At 33.3% G+C, this 16,229-nt stretch overlaps 1 long non-coding RNA gene across 1 annotated transcript in view; it reads left to right on the plus strand.

Moving 5' to 3' along the window:
* The window catches only part of LOC136834405 (uncharacterized), a 533,585-nt gene that overhangs the window by 189,137 nt on the left and 328,219 nt on the right, over positions 1–16,229 (plus strand). The window lies entirely within an intron of this gene.

Genomic DNA, 16,229 nt, shown 5'->3' on the forward strand with positions numbered 1-16,229 from the left:
TATATATATATATATATATACTTTATGTATATATATTATATATATATATACATATACATATATATGTTATATATATAATTTTTTATGAATTTATGCTGCATCTCTTAGTTCTTTATAATTCAGAAAATTTTCCATATGATTAGGGGGATAGGGAGACCCACAGTATAGGGAGTGTTCTGCTGTTCCCTTCCAAGGGTTTGGACTTAATGAGTCGCCGGGGAAAACCCCTGGAAAAGATCGCTGTTCCCATCTAGCTAAGCCCCACTATCTCTTACAATGTACTGGTGAAGAATCTTTCCCTCTAATCTGCAGGTGTGCGCTCGGGTCGTTGCTGAAAGCCATGCCTGCGGCGCATCCACTGCCATAAACAGGGCAAGACGACAGAGGTCGTCTTTACGGGCTGCCCTAGAAGCAAGAGCCCGTGCTGGCACAAGGCCAGCTAAATCTAAAACAACAACAGAGGTCGTCAGTCAGTCTCCCTGTGTCCGCTGGAGCCCCTGCCCGTCAGAGCTGCGTGCCAGGAGGCCCTCACTCTCCCATACACTTGGAGGACTTTGACCTTTGAACCAGACATCGTCACAAGATAATTCAGATCAGGACCCACTAAAGCCGGTCGGCCAGACAGGGGATTGGTGATGAATCACCCAGGACGACCACATAAAGTGAGCCCATGATTTACAGGTTGTAAACAAAGGGCAGTTAAATATTTTGCACTATTGTAAATATATACTGTATAAAGCAGGGTTTCTCAAACGGTGCGGTGCACTGGTGCACCGTGGAAGGTAGCCAGGTGCGCCCCAAGATAATGGAAGATTTAATTCATATATTATGTTTATATTTTAAAACTGTGTAATTTTCACATATTTTAAAGACCTCAGTATGTGGTTTCTAAGTCTAAGTCAAGTCTTCGCCACTTAACGTTTTGAGCTGGAAGGTAAATTTCTTAATGGCTTAATCTTTACAGAAGCAATGGATTATCCTTTCCCTTTTCCTTTCTTGGGGATTTGGAATCGGTCATTACTGACCTCACTCTCTCTCACTCTGAAAAAAAGATATAATTCTCTATAATGACAACCATTAAAGGGATTTTTTCTTAAAACCTATTCGATCCAGGTTAATGACTTCACCATATGATAAATGAAAAGGACATAGTTAATACCAAATTTCCCCTGAGGTCAGTTGGTAATAGAATTAGTAGGAATGAACCAAAATACGGTATTCCAGGTTAATGACATATAATCCAGTTAATAACTTCACCATGTGCTGAATGACAAATCACAGGGTTTATATTGGGACAATGATCTCTTTGTGGGACCTATAAATGTGGAGGTCTTCTGCGATTGTGGTCAGTCAGTAGAGTAGACATCCAAGTGCTGCTGCATTAATTTTCAAGGTTCTCGTTCAAAACATTCGGTGAATTATAATTCGTGGGTTTCTTCGTATAAAAAAAAAAAATAAGCTACCCACGCAGTGAACAGATTTTCAACAAGAAAACATACCAATGAAGAACTTTATTCTAATAATGGAACTATTTCAAGTGGCATGAAGCATCAGTGAAGAAAAAAATAAGTGGGACCAGTTGCAAATACAAGAGTTATTTAAGTTATGGCTTCACGTGGGTTGAGATGAAAAATCAGCCTCAGCCATTGTGTGTTTGGTTTTTGAATGCAAAATGTCAAACGAGTCGATGCTTTGCAAATTAAGTAAACATTTTCAAACATCATTGCAGTCTTCAAAGGAAAAGACGTAAGTTATTTCGACAAACAAAGCAGGCAATTGCTCAAAAGTGAAACAATGGTATCTGAAAGCTCAAATTGCTTCTTATGAAATATTGGAAATGATAGCCGTAAAATGAAATCTCATACTCTTGCTGAATCTATTATTTTGCCCTTGTAAGATGGTTAAGACTATTTTGGGAGATGATGCGGAGAAACAAACAAGTAAAATTCCATTATCAAAGATACTGTTCGTAGGTGTATTCTGGAAATGTCTAACAATATCAAAGAAAATGTTTGCTGTAATAAACTTCAGATTCATACTTTGCACTCAAGTTGATGAATCAATCGACATAACCAACAAAAGCGGAACAACTGAAGGTGAAGATATTTTCATACTTTAAATAATTATTTTGAGAAGTGGAATTTATCCTGTAAGTCCTGTGTCGGAGTTTGTACTGATGGAGTTCCATCAATGACTGGTTCTATTAAGGAAGCTTGCATCGTTTGTAAAGCAACACCATCCCAACATTATAACAACTCACTGTTTCTTGCATAGAGAGGCCCTGATGGCAAAAACACTTTGGTACTAAATTGAAAGAAGTTTTTTTGATCAAGTTGTCAAGAAATAGTAAATTTCATTAAGACTAGAACAGTAAAAGCTCGTATACGAGTATTTGAGCTACTTTGTGAAAACATGGATTCACAAGACACCCTTACTTTTACACACAGAAGTGAGATGGTTATCAAGAGGTAAGGTACCCTGCCGTGTGCTTGAACTTCGTCAAGAGCTATTAGCATTTTTTGATAAAGAAAATAAAAAGTAAATTTTAGAACTTCCAAAATGTGAGTTTGGACTTCAAAACTGAGATATCTGACCAATATGTTTCAACACTCTGAATAGTCTGAAGTGTCCGTGCAAATGGAACTGAAAACCCTTCTCTCATCTACCGACAAAATTAAAGCATTGCCAGAAAAAACTAGCAGTCTGGAAAGAAAAGCTAGTGTAGGCTGTTTGGAAATGTTTCCTTTGGTTAGAAAGCCATTCAGACAATTTAATTCCTTTAACAGTGGATCATTTAGCAATTCTGGAAGGTACTCTGAACCATTACTTTCCATCAATAAACACTGAGCAATATGATTGGATTTGCAACTTTTCATTGACATTTCAACTGATGATGCTAGCTTTTCGATAAAAGAGGAGGAGCTGGCTACCATATCTACTGATCGTGGTTTAAAGATTAAGCATAAGGAGGTGCCCATCGATCAGTTTTGGATATCAATCAAAGAAGCATATCCTCAATAGCTGAAAGCTTTGACTGTATTGTTGCAGTTTTCACATTGTATCTCTGTGAACAAAGGATTTTCTGTACTGACTAACATTAAATGTAAAAAATAGATCAAATATTAAATGCATTGATGAAGAAATGAAAGTATGTTTTATCACTATAAAGCCAAACATTCAGAAAAATTGCAAACCTCATCAAGCACATGTTTCATTAGGATATTTAAATGTAAAAATGTCTAAAAAGTAAATGGATATTTCGGGTACTTCTTTATCATTTCCCTATTTTCAAATTTCATACCTAATTTTTTCCATTTTAAAACCAAGCTGCACCCCAAAGTTTTGGTATTTCATAGTACGCCCTGAGGTAAAAAGTTTGAAAACACTGGTATAAAGGTTACTTGGGGACAAATTTCTTTTCATTTATTAGATGTGTGAGGGTATTCTGAGTAATCATTGCCATTTATGTTTTTAAAGCAATAAAAATATAGAGTTCTTACCTTTTGCTATCGATAGCAAAATTAACTTACAGCTTTGGCATATGTAGCAGTATTTTATAACAAAATAACTGACCTGATAAATAATTAGAGTACTGGTAGATTACCATTAAAATAAAATTGATACAAAACTGAAAACTCTATACAAAGACAAGAAGGATGGTCAAATGTTCTGCTGTATCAACGAGCCAGTGATGGGTCCTACGTAAAAGACATGCCCCGTGTGACGTCCTTGTCTGGTTGACCTGTCTTAGTGGGTCATGGTTCAGATCTACCTCACCTGGAGAATCTTCTGTCCAAGCAACACTAAGAGCAAAGTACGGTATGGGATTTGAGGAGGTTAGCCTAGAAAGCCAGTGTAACTTTTTCTCTGACTCAATACCCTGTCTCACAATTCATAATTTAATTCAATCCCGTTCCCTTGGACCAGTGCAACAGTGTATCAGTGCCAGTGTGTGTTTCTGGCTAGAAGTGCATAGACTAACGCCATTCCCTTGCTAGAAGTGATTAGTAATGCAATCCATTTTACTTGTGTATTAACTAGTCCTAAAGAGAGATATTCCTTATTAATAGTCTTATCTGGAATGATTTCACTTTCCAGGAGTGGTGTCCAGTGTCATTTACCAAGTAGATGTTTCTCCTGTCATCCTGATTAGCCAAGAGAATCTGCCTACATGCTGATAGTAATTGCATTGCTACGTGGAATTTAAGACCTCTTGTATATAGTCCTTTTTATGTACTCATTGAAAGCATGTAACACTAATCCCCAGTTCAGTGATTTTACTGTACAATTTCATTTTAGTGAGAGCTGCCATCTTTGATTTACCATTGTGTTTATAAGTAAGTACGTGTTAGAAGCAGAATTCTTACTTAGTGACCTACCACCTGTTATTTGTTCCTTTTTTTGTGTTTACGTTATTTCTAAGGTTTTTGCAAGGTCCCTTGAATACAGTAAAAGTAAACTTCAGCACCTCTCAAAAACTTAATTATATTATATATATATATATATATATATATATATATATATATATATATATATATTATATAATATCTAAAATGACTTCTGTGTAGTCTTACTGTGAGCAACGTATAACTTATAATCTTTTCAAACACTTCAAGGTCCTAGGTGTGTAGCCAGATACAAAAAAGCAGGGCAGTCAAATAAAATTACTTATAATCGATTTTTTTTTTTAGGGAGTATTTGTTGGGGATTCGGAATGGTCGTCAGTGTGCTTTGACTTAATCAGCAATTCAGCGTAAACACCCCACTGCCTCACCGTCCGCCGGTTGGTCCTTCGACGTTTTCCTTTATGGTTTACTAAGAGGCTAAGAAGGATTAACGTACTTACTTACCTGCCCTAATCTACTTGTCCCTAAACGACCTAAGCTATTCCTAACACTGTTTCCTCATTTAATGTGTCACGTCACTTGTCTGTTACAGTTGGTTGATTTGAATATAACTGTGACCGTACATTACAGTCTGGCTACTAAAAGGTTTGCGACACGGTGGTGACTGGTACTTTATGCCATATTTTTCTAATGCCATTCAAACTTTTTCAGGAAAAAGAGTGATAATCTGTAAATTTGTCATTTTTGGAGCGGATGTTGCCATTTCCTCATGTATGGACTGAGAGGAGGCGCGGTTCACAAGAATAAGGGATTCTATCACCCTCATTCCATTCGTCAGTATAAAGCAAAACATAAACATCAAAATATTATACATTGACCCTGCTGTACATTTTATTTTTATATGGCTCAACATAGTTTAAGTAAGATAAGCATATATATATATATATATATATATATATATATATATATATATATATATATATCTTATATATATATATATATATATATATATATATATATTATAAAATTATATATATATATATATATATATATACATATATATATATATATATATATATATATATATATATATATATATATATATATGTGTGTGTGTGTGTGTGTGTGTGTGTGTGTGTGTGTGTGTTGTGTGTGTGCTAGTGTGTGTGTGTGTCTTTGTATGTGTGACTGTGACTGTGTCGGTATCTGTGTCTGTGTGTTTGTGGAAATGAATACATGGGAATGTGTTTGACAGAAATGAATTTTTGACTCACATCGGGACCGAGACACTGGTCTTTCAAGTGAGAGTCCAGGACGTTAGCAATTCATCCTGGACTCTCATGAGTTTTCAGGTTTCTTTACCGATGTGAATCAAAAATATTATATATATATATATATATATATATATATATATATATAGCCTATATTTAATATATACTATATATATATACATATATATATATATATATATATATATATATATATATATATATACATATATATATATATACATATATATATATATATATATATATATATATATATATGCTATATATATATAATTATATAGCAGCATATATATATATATATATATATATATATATATATATATATATATATATATATATATATATATATATATATATATATATATATATATATGTGTGTGTGTGTGTGTGTGTGTGTGTGTGTGTGTGTGTTTTTGTGTGTGTGTATAAACATTGTATATATATACATACACATGTCTGTCTATACACAATCATATTTATTTGAAAACAGAAGTCTCTTGTCAGCAAAAACAACTATCTGAAGAGTAGGCTCGAATATGTCCATTATCAGGATTAACCTTGATCTCGAGTTAATCCTGAAATATGAGAACGTGTCAACGATGCTGGTATAGGAAATTCTCAACCCTTCATTTAATAGCCAAAGCTCCCTTGTTCAAGGGAGGCCGTAAGTGTGGTCAAGTTTTAAAGAGTATCGAGGTCCTTGAAGAGTATAAAAGGTCTGATGTAGACCTTTTGACCCAGGTCACCCAACCGAGACCGTTGCTTGATCGTTGCTTTTTGATCGTTGAAAGGTTTGGAGGCATTTAGGAACAGTCAAAGATAGATCGATTGTATGTACCACATTGTCAGTATGCTATGGCGAGGTGAAAGCGAGGATCAAGAAATAATTTCGTAAAACGGGCATGAATTAAAAATAAATTCAGTCGACCGAGAAATTACCCTTGTCTTAAAGAGAACGCGTGGCATATATTTTATTGTATTTCAAGTTACATGGTATTACTGCTTTGGAATTGACATGTCGAGTTCACTGAATGCCAGTTTTCTAAAAATCTTAAGAAAGTTGTGATTCACTCATGTATTGTTTCACTTACCATAGGATCCCCAAACCTTCAAGGCCATTGATCCTTTCTTTGAATTGTGTGTCCAAAGTAGGCCTCTAGGCCTGTGCAGAAAATGTTAATAAGCAAGCAATAGTAATAATACATAATACTAGTAAAGGAAATATAAATTAGTTCATCAATCAGGGAATAGGTGTTACAACGGTCCATTTTCATACGATTTCAATAAAAGGTGAATCATTATAGCTTACCTGTTACTTCTAGATTTCAATTAACAGAATAATCAACATGATATTTAAATAAGAAATCTGCAGGTAAATAATTTTCATTTTATTTCTTTTTATATCTTGAACGCATATGAGTTTTTGACCTCAAAGATGTAAATGCAACCTTGTTTATCAACATCCTTTGGCATCTACGAATTTATGGTCCCTGTAGATTGATTCTTCATCTGGCAGTGGTCGGTATCGACTAGCTTGGAGAACAATGTACCTTTGACAACACCCCCTTCAAAAAAAAAAAAAAATTGAAAGCATTAATCTTTTTAGTGTTGGCAATAGCAGGTATTGCTCTTTTTACCAGTTTCATTTTGCTGTTGATTAACAACTTTTCATGGAAGTATTTAATTGATGTTTTCTTTTCAGTGTACAGTGACACAGGTATTAACATCCTAACCTCCCCCTCTGCATTGGTGTAGTATCACAATAACATCATCACTGGATTACCATCTCGCGTGTCAGGAAATTGACACTTGGCAACCGCTCAACCAGTAGGCATTGCCTGTCAGGATTAAATAACAATTTTGACCGTTTTAGAATTGGGTCCCCCAGATTGACTATGGCGTATGTGACAATGGGTGTCGCCGCTTCCGACAGATTTACGGAGTCAGAAGTTATGGATTATAGAACTGCATGGGTATTTTGCAATTGGATTTTGCTCCACGTGAAAAATCTATCGTAACGTGTTTGGTTTTTAAAGACCTGAGCAAATATCACGAGCTGTTTGTCCAACAGAACTTGATATAACGGCACTTGAATTGGCGTTGCGTAAGAGCAGGCACTATTGTGAGGTGTACAGAAAGTGTCGTCGTGTCAACATTTTAATGCCGAGGATTAATCAAATATACTGGACTAACATATTAATTCCTCTGTCCTAATCCGTGATGTATTTCATTTATTGCATCGTAGTTGTGTATGTGTATATATATATATATATATATATATATATATATATATATATATATATATATATATATATATATATATATATATATATATATATATATATACACATATACATATATATATATATATATATATATATATATATATATATATATATATATATATATATATATATATATATGTAATGCATATATTTATTAGTATGTAGTATATATTGCCATAAAGTAACATTCACAGGTGCGTTTGAAAGGAATAAAGGATAACAAGATTTTTGTTTATATAATTATTGTTGATAAAAAGGCACTGTAAGGTTTTGTCTTTGACTTACGATTAACCTTATCAGCACCAAACAATTTTCATTTTTTATTTTATAGGACTCCATTGTACAATGTGAAAATTGCGCACAGATTCTTGAGGATGGTATGTGATCAGTCCTATGTTGTCTTCTTTCATAAACTTTTTGCCGGTTGATAAAGTATCTTTTGACTTTCTTTAGAGATGCATAGATGTGGAGACGTTCCCTTAGGATTATGATAATAAAAGTCGATGACTGGTTCTACCTGTAGTGACTGATAGAAATATATTTTTATGTTCAATTTAGAGGACGGAAGAAAATTGAATTGCCTTAATAAATGGTGGTTTTAGTTGTAATAAAGGTCATGATTATGATTTATATTTTTGCGCTTGTGTTTACTCAAAAAATATATATATTTTTGCTCCGTGGTTGAATTACGTACTACTTCGTTTTCATCTTTTTATCTTTGTAACGGGAAATTTGTTCAGTTGTGTCGTTAGATTGCGTATTACAGTAATGCCAGGTAATTAACTACCATGAGTTCGTGTATTTCTTTAAGGTGGAATGTGAAGTGATTTTCGGTGTCAGTGATTTTTGAATTTGTAACGCCATATAATTGTATTGACCACTGATGTTTGTAATTGTCCTGGGTCTTTTATGATTTCATTCCCTGATTCCCTTTGAACTATTATGATCGTTAAATATCTGATGTTCATGACTTTTCAGTTCGCGAAGAAAGATCATTTTAATCCTTGTCCATTCATTCAGTTCGTTCTAATAATTTGTTAATATTTGGTAAAATGTTTCTCATTTCCCTGACCATCAGTAAAACCTTTGAACATTTTTCCACTTTAGCAAGTAAGAAACGTAATGATGTATCTGTATAAAAAGTTCATCGCTTCGTTTAAGTACGCTATTGACGTTCCTCTCGAAATATTAATTATTTGGAAGGGGTAATTACAGTGCATACAGAGAAATTCAGACAATTTGTGGATGGAATAAAGAGTGGCAGGCTGTATTTTCTTGCTTTCTGTGGTCACCGCTTTGATTTTTTTTTTTTCAAAAGTACTAACATTTCAGACTTGCTCACAATGTTACTTGTTGTCTCATCATCTTTTATTGTGCATTACACTTTTTAATGTGAATTAAGCTGTCTATCTGGTAATTTTAGAGGCTCTGTGACGAGAATTTTACTAAAAGAGGGTACTATAACGTTAATGCATTTACGACCAATGTCTATTCTTATGACTAGTGGGACTGTGGTTGTAAGATTTTAAAATTGTCTTCTTAATTCTTAATAGTATTTAATTACGTTTTTACTTAAGGTTCATACTTGTACTGGAAATGGCATGTTAAATTCGTTTTAAGGGACGTAAGTAAAAAAAAAAAGTATACTTTTTAGTAGTTGGCACATAAGTTTCTCTGGAGAGACTTAATCAAATTGAGTATATATATCAATAGTGTGTTGCGTATTTAATGCCAAAAGACTTAGATCCTGTCAAAAACCTGAGATGACAGTTCACAGGGATAAATAAGGTAAACTTTACTCGGGTGAAGTTTTTACGTTGAGCAAAGAACAATCAAGCTTTGAAAATGTTATTTTCTAGCGAATGATAAGATGGTACAATCTTTTTTTTTTTTTCAATTCGAAAGTTTAATATAAAAACACGTAGTCTTTTATTGCAAATGTAAATGCCCTATTATAGCCCGGGCCAGAACTAGGAAACGTTTGAGGAAAAGAGAAGGTGGGGTTGCACCACGAAGGAAATGATAAACCTTCTTTTTGAAATATGGAAAAATAGGAGCAGGAAAAGAATTCAGATTATGGCATTACGGTTAAAGTCCCTGTATTTCTAATTTCTATACTGACAAGGTTTTGGTCAAGGCTGAAAATTGATAGATGTATAGATTTAACAGAATTGCCTTATAATAGTATTTGAGAAGGAATAACTTTATTGTTAGAGTAAACGTTTGAATTTTGCCTTGTGCTTGTCAAGTAGTATGTAATATCTCGGTTCCATCTTGTGTCATTGCGTATCAGTTGAAAAACTTGACATAGAATGATGCGTTTTCAAAATTAGATCTTTGCAAATTTAAAAGATTCTTTCACTAGTACTTTTCGGCTGTGAAAATGAAGCAGATTTCAGAATTCTTAAAATTATTGTTTTTTCCTCTAATTTTATTGTTAAGAGCAGTTACATTACCGAACATAAAATAAAAGCATTTTACGTGGCTAGATATTTCTGTTTTGAAAAACATGGTTAGCATTCACGGACTGCACAGGTTTTAAGACCTGAAAATTTTATTATTGTCACTCTGATTTGTTGGTCCTTTGATTCTGTTTCAAAAGAGCAATACCGCTGACTTTTAGGGAGGCACTTTTTAGACGTCAGATTACCAGAGAATAGTAAAGTTCTTGAGCAATTTATACTTCAAGATTCCTTCACTAAATTTTTTATAATCCATTGCGGCTCCGTTAATGCTACTTTTGTGGAATTAGATGTGTGGAGATAAAAGTGAAGTGTATAAATCGAATGGGGAAGGAGTTTTACTTCATGAAAAACGCAACCATGTCCTTAAATTCATTAAGCTAATTTGGTTCTAAGTCGATTTTTTCTTGTTTTCTTATTCCTGTTTCCTTGTGATTACTAAATTTCGGTAAATAATAGTAGTTTTTATCGCAAGTAAATCGGAGGCAAAGAACCGATGTATTTGAAATATGAATGTTGACATTAAAAGTATAAACGAATAGAATGGACATTTTATAAAATTCACGGAATTTAGAACTAAACGAACAAGGCACCTTTCTTTCTTTTTACTGCTAAGCGAACGTGAGTTGTGTAAAATTAAAGGGTTTATGTCTTTATGCGTTGAAATTCAGCCTTAATCTTTCTCGTTTATTGTAAATTTTGTAGCAGCTTCGTTCTAAAAAAGAAAACCTTCTTCCTTGTATGTACTTTCCTTTCTCCTTCCAGACAAAAAGATGCATAATACTTGATTATGATTATCATTATTCAGAAGAAGAACCCTATTCATATGGAACAAGCCCATTGACTTGAAATTCAAGCTTGCAAAGAATATGGTGTTCACTAAAAGGAAGTAACAGTATGTGATGAGAAATACAGAAAGAAGAGGTCCCTTATTAAAAAAGGAAAAAATAAACAAATTTTTATATAGATAAAAAGTAAGTAAATTATTAAAATAAAAGAAAAATTGTTTTAGCATATTAATGCGTTGCATCTTTGTTTCAACACTTTTAAAGTTCCAATTGCACGACATCCTCAGGGAGACTGTTTCACAGTCCAGTGGTGTGAGGAATTAAGGACCTCTGGAACTGAGAAGTTCAACAGCTAGGCACAGTTACAGTATATTGATTACTGTCCTGAAAGTCCTACGTTAGCACGGATGTGTATCTTTTCACCCATATATCTTTTTTCTTAGTGAGTATGAGTCCGGAAGGTGTAACTTTAGAATTTTCCGCTAGTGATTGGAAATGAGATTGCTAGCCATGTCTTCATCCCCTAGTTTTCGAGCAAGTATATATATATATATATATATATATATATATATATATATATATATATATATATATATATATAATATATATACATACATATATACATATATATTTACATATATATACATATATATATAAATGTATATATATATATATATATATACATATAATATTATATATATATATATATATATATATATATATATATATATATATATATATATATATACATATATATAATATAAATGTATATATATATATATAATATATATATATATATATATATATATATATATATATATATATATATATATATATCATATATTTATACACACACAGGTGAAAAATAAGAAAAACACACACATACATTGACACACATACATAATGGTTGACTGTTAGAGTGGTCAGTTGTACGATGGTTTTAAACTGGAAGATAAACAGAAGACAAGCAGGTGTCATGGAGGCGGAATTTTTTGAATATGGAATAAGATATCATATCAAACGTATGTTCATTTGTGTATGGAAAACTTTTTGCTGTCAATTAGTACCATCAATTAAATCTTTATTTTATTCTCTACTAAAACTCTGGACAAAGCTCTGTTTTTTCATCTATGCAAAAATTGAAATATCCTAAATTTGCATACCCGTATCAGAATTTTTTTTTTTCAAATTTCATTACCTGTTGATGTACTTATCAAGAACTCCCAGAGGACAATTTGTCCAGTTGCCTGATAACCTTTCAGTTACTCAACTAAGAGATTCTAATTAGAAAGGGAAACAGGTTCCTTTGCCATAATATGAATATCAGTCAAGGGATGTATAAACTTGATTTTTAACATTGTTTAAACTTCTTTTGTTGCAGGCAGTAGAGATGTGGCGAAATAGGATTATCATATTTTAAACACACTCTCCAAACTGCCTCCAAAGCACAGGTGGATCTGAATTGGGATATATAGAAACGCTTTGGCCTGAGTGGGATATGCCTTTCAGTACTGTTCTTGTATATTTAGACAGTCCCTATAAATCGAAAACCGGTCAGGACCTTGTCTTATTTTTCATCTATTGCTGGCCTTGGTTATAGTCACTGGTATATCAAATTGTCGTCCACTTTGACTTTGGTGCCAGAATTTTTTTTTTTTCAAAAACCCGTTGAGGTGGGTTAACAATTTGTAGCTGAACCTTTCAGTTACCATTTGAAAACAGGTTCCTTTGCTTGAGTGTAACAAAGGAAATTTAACCCTTCGTCAACTGCTGATATAGTCACGGTATCGTCAGTCCACCATTTTTGTGAGGATCATTGCCTGTTGGATTAAATAACCTTCGCACCGCAACCGGCACAATTTTGACTGTAGTTAAATTTTACGATTGCGTCAGTTTTACTGCCTTTTTGTCGAGTATCACCTAAGTTTAGACGGAGTAAATTTCATATTTTGACTGTTGGCTAGTGAAATTACATTGAAAAATGTACTATATCATGTTTTTAGATTTTACTGTTAAAAGAGCGCGAAATGTACTCTAAATATTTGGTGATTTGTCGCTTAATTTCTGTTGTAAAGAGTAAAAACAGTGGACACTTTTCACAAGTCAGTTATGATGGATGAAATTCGGGCTGATCTCGAACCATGATAATAATAAACCGTGATTGATAGTATAAAATACAACTTAATTATCCAAATCTATTCAGTTTTGAGAGATGAGATGTAGAGGTGTACATCACAAACTACATAAAAATAACTGCAGATTACTTACAACGACGACGGATGTTTGCTTTTTGGTATTGATAGAATACCTAATCTCGTCAGATTCAAAGTTGGAAGAATAAAAACTTGTAACTTGAAAATTGACCCAAAACTGTTCTAAGAACACGAAACTGACAGGGCAACTGCTCGTGACCCCATATTTCGCAAGATGTTCGAAGGAGATTTAAAAGGGAATACTTGGGATATTCACTAATTCTTTTTAATGCCCTAGCTCTTCTCAGTTAATCCAGTACTTGAGTTAATCCATGGAAGCTGTCTCTCACGTGACGATTAACCTCAAATGTAATGACACTTGTATGCATTAAACTGTTTTATATAAACAAGAAAACTGAAAAACTTAGGATCAGTTGGGGATTATAATAACAACATTAAGAATAAGGCAACTAGAAATAAAATACCCATAAAATGGGGGGAGAAGAGGGGAGGGGTTTATCGAGCACCTTGACAATTGTGATAAAGTATATTTCGGTCAGAGAGTCGTAAATCGTGTAAGGAGAGAGCAAACACCATAAACAGAACAAGCGCCACCACAACCAATCTGAAAAAGACAGATTTTATATATATCGAGGGTGATCGTAGAGAACGCCCTCATCAGCTATTATGAAAAAACGCTGGAAAGCAACGTAAGGAATAATTTTGAGGACAAGACCACTTCTGAAATAATATATATACCGGCGTTTTAGAAGAACATGAAAAGGTAGACAGTAAGGGGATAATCCTCGGCAACGAAGGATTAAGCATGCGACCGCGGAGATCAAGAAGAATGCAGGAATGGGCAGGAGGAGTTGAAGATCAGCGGGCAGGTCATCCCAGGGATTAGAAAGCGAAAACAACAGATGTTGGGAGGAACACATATACAGTACAATACCCAAGGGTACCTGTTATCTCCTTAGTGCATCGGTACCTAATGAAGTAGACTGCATGTCTTCGAAAGCTTGTACTTGGTAAATTAAAGGATCTGGAATCTAAACCATCCCGTTTTATTGAAGCATAACACGATTAGTATGATATATAAAAGACAAATATATATATATATATATATATATACTATATATATATATATATATATATATATATATATATATATATAAATATATGTATATAAAATATATATTTTATATATATATATAAAATTATATAGTATATAGTTAATATGTAACATAATAAGCAAATTTAGTAAACGACCGATAATTAAACTATACATATTTCGGTAAAGAATTTGATCTGTTGAATTTTCACTAAGTTTTTTTGTTATAACACTGTTTTTGTGAATTTCTCATAAGTTCCCAGAATCATTATTTTATAAACCTAAGTTTACTTTTTTCTTGATTTCCTACTTGCATTCCGTGTAAAGGATTTTATACTAATATTACCATCGCGACTTCCATGATGGATCGAACTTGTTTTAATCGAAGTCATTGCCAGCAGTATGTTTAAATAGACAGACAAATATACTGTACATCCCTTGCTAATTCGATACCCTTTTGATTATTCTTTGGCCGTAAGGATAACATGGGTCTTGCGCCTTTAATAACTGGCAGGACATACAGTCGTCTTAATACTTCTGCTGGTACATACCTACAGGCTTTTGTTGACAATGTGAATCCTCTGCTCAGTCTTTTTTTCAAATTTTTCGTATTATCATTAGGTCATTATCCCTTCTTTTGGAATCACGCACGTGCAGTCTATCTTCAAAGAAAGATGACTGCTTCAATTTTAAAAATACCATCGTTTTTCTTTAAATTTTACTTATGCCAAAGTGTTTAAAACTCGACTCAACTCTTACTGCATGTATTATCATTTTTATAGTCAAGCTGTACTGGTGTCCTTTCTGATCACATCGAAGCATGGTTTTCTCTTTTTGACTTTAGAAAATCTTTTGTCGCCCTTCTTGATACTTTGCAAGGCATTTGACGTTAACAGGCACTGGCATACGGCTATGTTAGCAGACCCTCTTGTTTATAGCTTTAAATCTTCCATTGTTATTATTATTATTTTTTTTAAGTTTATTTCTGTTGTTCTTGAGAGGGCGACATGCACCTTAGAGCAACGTTATTGATAGTGGTGTCCGTCAAGGGTACGTTATTTCACCTTCTCTCTCGCTTCTTTTTTTATCTCAACACATATTCATGCCATATATACCTTACCTTTAAATCCACTTAAGTAGTTTGAACTCCATTTCGGTTATTTTTGCGTGTCTCCTGTACCATCTAAATATTAGATTATTTATGTATTATTTCCGCGTCAGTAATCTAGATATTGTGACACCAGTTTTAGTAACCATAAATCAATCAGTCAATTATGTATTATTTAAAGCCTTCATTTCCCATACGTGTCAACCTAAATACTTACTCTTGCGGAAGTCAAGAGTTATTGCAGTGCACATTTCACTGTTTCTTTCCTTCAGCGGACATACTTTGAAATTCTCTTTATGCTTTTGGATACGTTGAGTTTCAAAAACTTAAACTCACTGGATGTGATTACCAGTAACATTTTCGTTGAGCCCCAGCGGGTTATACTCGCCCTATTACTCTTGTTCTCTTCGGTCCTGGTGTAAGAGAGGGGATTTGGTTAGTATATATGGTATATGTATAAATGTAATATATATATATATATATATATATATATATATATATATATATATATATATATATATATGTATGTATGTATATGCATACATGTATTGAGTAGAGTAGGTTAAAATCTAGCTCAAACCTATGCAAGAATAATAATCTGACTTCTTAGTTCATTGATATTCCATTTTCTCCATGAATAACTAA

Source organism: Macrobrachium rosenbergii, chromosome 53 (genome assembly GCF_040412425.1).
Source record: "Macrobrachium rosenbergii isolate ZJJX-2024 chromosome 53, ASM4041242v1, whole genome shotgun sequence".
NCBI classification, from domain to species: Eukaryota; Metazoa; Arthropoda; class Malacostraca; order Decapoda; family Palaemonidae; genus Macrobrachium; species Macrobrachium rosenbergii.